The following is a 4,953-nucleotide window of genomic DNA, read 5'->3' on the forward strand; positions in this document are numbered from 1 at the left end:
GGTATGTACGCCAATTCCCTAGAAATAGTTTAGAAGTGCGAAAAATGCCAGTTGTTCGCCTCCGTCCGTAGCATTCCTCCAGAAGAATTGACCCCCATATCCTCTTTGTGGCCGTTCGCGCAATGGGGGGTTGACATCGTGGGTCCACTCCCAACTGGGAAGGGAAGAGTGAAGTTTGCAGTTATGGTAATGGATTATTTTACTAAGTGGGCAGAGGCTGAGAACCTCGCGTGCATAACCACCCACAACATCACGCGATTCTTTTGGAAATCTATGGTCACCAAGTATAGCATCCCGCATGCGTTTTTCACTGACAACGGGAAACAGTTTGACTGCCAACAGTTCAAGGACTGGTGCGAGAAGCTGAAGATCCAAAATTTCTACTCTTCCCAGGGGCACCCTCAAGCTAATGGCCAAGTAGAAGCCACAAACAAGACGCTCTTCAGAATCATCAAAAAGGAACTAGAAGACAAGAAAGGAGCATGGGCGGATGAGCTGCATGAAGCATTGTGGGCATATCACACAACCGAGCGAACCCCCAAGGGGGACACCCTTTTCAATTTGGCCTTTCGCAATGAGGCCATCGTACCTGTGGAAATAGGGTCAGCAAGTGTTTGGGTGCAGTACTTTAACCCCGTAATGAATGATGAGGGCCTCAAGCTGTCCCCTGATCTGCTGGAGGAGCGAAGGGAAAAGGTGAGTATGGCTATGGCCGCCTATCAGCAAAGAATCTCCCAATACTTCAATAGGCGAGTGCGCCCCCAAAAGTTTGAGGTTGGAGATTAGGTCCTGCGCATGGTGACGATAGCTACCAAGGATCCTGCCGAAGGAAAGCTGGCCCCAAAGTGGGAAGGCCCGTACAAGGTAGTCGGCAACTACAGGCCCAGAGCCTACCACCTGGAGAATGTGAGAGGAAAGCGACTACCCCGACAATGGAATGCTCAGCACTTGAAGAAATTTTACCAGTAACTTTCATTACAATACTTCTTATTATTATTCCTATTATGTCTGTAACCTATTTAGAGCATCCGCGGGCTCCCACCCGCGAGCTCCCAACTGCCTTGCACTTTGAACTATATGCTGAATGCATGCTAATATAGCCATTTATAAATGTGAATCTAGATATCTATGTCCTCTGTTCTCGCTAATGAAGTACAAGTACACAGACGAAAGGAAAGGCACATCGCCAAGGGATGACGCGCAGGCAATTCAACCAAAGGAAAAGAGCTAAGCCTAAGGCCAGGTCGCGCCTCGCCGTGGCGAGAAACTGCCGTAAGAGCATACCTTCGCCGCGGCAAGGAGACCCATCTAAGCCCAAGGCCAAGTCCTATCTCGCCATGGCATGAAACTGCCGCAAGAGCATACCTTTGCCATGACGAGGAGACCCATCTCAGCCCCAAGCCAAATCCTCTATCGCCATGACATAAGACTGTTATAAAAGCATACCCTTGTCATGGCCAGAAGATCAGCTCTGGTCCAACCTCGCTATAGCATAAGACTGCTTCACAAGCATACATTTGCTAGAGCGAGAAAGACCTGGTTTGGATTACACAAAGAAGACCCGCACATCACACAATGGCGAAGCGCGAGAGAAGCTATAAAGGAAAAACGAGGATAGCATTGGCATACACAAAGACAAAACTTACAATAGTTTCCAAATGAAACTCCGGGTATGTCATTCCATTTTCACAAAAACTTTTCCTTACAAAATATGCGCATATGCAGTATGAATATACAGGAAAAGCATAGAGACATCAAGAGAAGCCCCTAGAGTTCGTCTTCGCTGCCTTCTGACTTAGCTGACGAGGCCTCACCATAAGTTCTCCTGACGTCAAATTGGGAGCGTCTGGGAGCTCCTCTCTCCCAATCTTCACGAGCTCCTCTATGGAGGCGGGGTCAACAAGGAAGTCATTCATCTTCAAATCTTGGAAGTTGGCCCGCTGAACATCACCTTGCATTAAGGCTCGAAAAGTTTCGAAGCCCTAGACGTACCTGTGATACGAGCCATGGTTGCGCACTACAGACACTTTTCGCAGTTGGGATCGATACTTCCTCAACATCCTGGACTGCTCTCGTAGCTTCATTCAAAGCACCATGATGAGGTCGTCCCGCTCCTTTATCTCAACATGGAAGCTTTTATAAGGCTTCCACGGGCTCTTGGCCATGAGAGTAGCATCCACCTTGGAAGAAGCTTTCTTCTACGAAGCATCAGACCTCACCAGGGCCGACTACAGGTTGATCAAGGACCAATTCTTCTTGGCGATCTTGGCAACCATTGCAACATGCGAAGCCTCTACTTTGGCCAGGGCTTCGCTCTTCTCGGCCGCTTTGGCGACCTCCCTGGCATATAAAGCCTCCTCTTTAGATAAGGCTTCCTCCTTCTTAGCAACTTTGGCCACCTCCGCGGCGTAGGAAGCCTTCATCTCAGCTAGCGCTTAGTCTCTCTTAATGATCTCGGCTGCATGGCAAGGCCCAATGGCCACGAGCTCATTCTCTCGCTCCACACCGTGAGCCACTTCAACATCAAGAAGCTCTTGTAGTCTCGCAAGCTCCTTCTCCCTTTCCGCCCCACGGGCCACCTCAATATCAAGGAGCGTCTGGAGGCTAGAAAGCTCCTTCTCCCGCTCTACCCCGCGGGCCACTTCGGCATCAGAAAGCGACTGAAGGCCAGTGAGCTCCTTATCCCTTTCCACTCCACAGGTGACCTTGGCATTATATAGCAGTTGAAGGCTCGCCAACGCATCATTTTTCTCCGCCGCATTAGCCACGGCAACCATCCGAGCTTTTTTTGTCGCCGCCAAGAGCGACCGAGTCTTCCCAAGCCGGTCCTCGGTCGAAGCCAACAAAGTGAGTACCTTGGTCAACTCACCCCTAGCGTCCACTAGTGCCAGGATAGCACCATTTGTTTTGCTAATCAACCTCTAATTTTCTACGGCCAAATGGGCCTCTCACCCACTGGCCTCCTTCACTTCTCGCTCAAGCCTCTTCATCTTCTTGCGAGAGTCTACTCTCTCCCAGTCGAGCCTGGATATTCTCTCCTCGCAAGTCTTGAGCTCTCCTTGCAATTCACCAACGGTGGCTCTAGACTTGGCAAGCTTGGCTTTTAGCTCCTCGACCTCCGAAGCAGCAGATGTGAGGTAGTATTCGTGAACTGAGAAAATGCAGGCCAGCTTTGTGGATTGCTGCAACAAAAACTCGTTAGTTGATCTTGAGTAAGAAAGAAGAAGAGGAGAATAGCGGGGATGCTCAACAGAAAGTACTATCGTCGCCATGCCTCCAAAAGATCCATGCCTCTGGTTGAGGCAATAGGAGCCCCAGTAGGAAGTGTCACCGCTAGAGTGGCACACGGATTTGCCAGTAAGCCTCTGGAAGCCTACCAGCTAGTCGAACCAGCTTGCTCACTTGCGGCCCTCTCCTCTCCACATGGAGAGACCTGTACATCCTCTACGCTCGCCTTCCGACCAGAAGGTTGTTCGCGCGGAACCCCCAAAATAGGGTTTGCACCAGAAGCAATCTCCTCCACCAGAGGAGAGAGCGAGTCCATTGTCGCCACGAAGTCGTCCTTAGGCGAGGATAGAGGATCACTTGCCGCGCTCTGTGCCCTCGCGGCCAAGAGGGTACTCTCCTCGTTAGGTCGCAGATTCCCCTCTCCTAATGTCAAAGCCAAAGGATTGCTCGCAAGAGCGGCGAAGGACAGAGGAGTGGCGTCGATCATGGGTTCATACCGCGGAGAAGGAGGCTTCAAATCAGCTCTGGTCCCCTCATCCTTGGGAGAAGCCTCGAGGTCCACCACAATGGGGTCGACCGTCGGCGGGGGAAGCATCACTTCGGGGGGTTACCTTTGGCTGGGCACAGGGACCGGGGGTGTCTAGCTCCAATTCCTCTCCCTGAGCTAAAATCTCGTTGAACACACAAGTGTTGGACTCGTAGTGAGATCTCTTCGATGAGGCCTCGCCCTTAGCAGTCTCCGCTCCCCTTTTTCTAGCTAAAGGGGCCGGTTTCGCAGGAGAGTCTTTACCTTCAGTAGCTCTCACCGCAGGAGGTCCATGGAGGGTGGAGACCCATTTGTCCTGGGGATAACCCAAGTAGAGCTCCAAGTTCTCCTTGGTGATGAGTTTTTTCGAGTGAACATTCTCTGGATTCTCCACCGCCCACTTCTCGATATTCGCCTTCTCTATGGCGTTGATGACCTTGGGAGTGTTGGAACGTCTCGTGCGAAGGACTCCCCACTTCACCGAAACCGAGGGCGGAGTGCTACAATAACTCTAATTTGTGGTCAGCCCCAATGAGTGCCTGAGACAAAGAAGAAGCCCCACTCGAAGTGATCGCCCGGGTGCCATTTCTCTTCCAAAACAATAAGTTTCGAAGGACGCCCTTGGAAGCCCCAATCGTGGCCGAACTTCGACGGCCTATAAAGGCTCAAGAACTCCCTCGCAGACGGCCGCTAACCAAGCCCAAAAATCATCAGCCATAACACGCAGAAGGATACTAGCCGTACCCATCCGTTGGGTTTTATCTGGCTAGGAGCCAGATTCAGCTCCACGAGAAACTCGCGAATCATCGGAGGAAGCGGAAGGCACAGGCCTGCCTTGAACATCGCCTCGTACATGGCGACCTCACGGTTGTAGGTGGAAGGAGTAGCCCTCTTGCTGTTGCCAGGGATCCGAATGACCATGCCATCAGGAATGGCGTATGCATCGTGCAAGCGCTTAACGTCCATGGCAGTAAGGGTTGACCACCAGAGGGGCTTGGCTTTGTGCTTGCTCGGGGCCTCTAGCAACTCTGGTTTCTTCTTACACATAAGGTAGGTAATTTTTGGTGCTAGTTGCATAGGTAGACAAGCGGTGCCGGAATGAAGAAGGCAGTGGGCAACGCTCAAACGCAAGCGGGGGCTACTGGCCGGAGTAAGGGAAGAAGTAGATCCAAGAGAGGGACCAAGGGGTTGGAAAATCC

The sequence above is a fragment of the Corylus avellana genome, chromosome ca4, assembly GCF_901000735.1.
Source record: "Corylus avellana chromosome ca4, CavTom2PMs-1.0".
Taxonomy (NCBI): domain Eukaryota; kingdom Viridiplantae; phylum Streptophyta; class Magnoliopsida; order Fagales; family Betulaceae; genus Corylus; species Corylus avellana.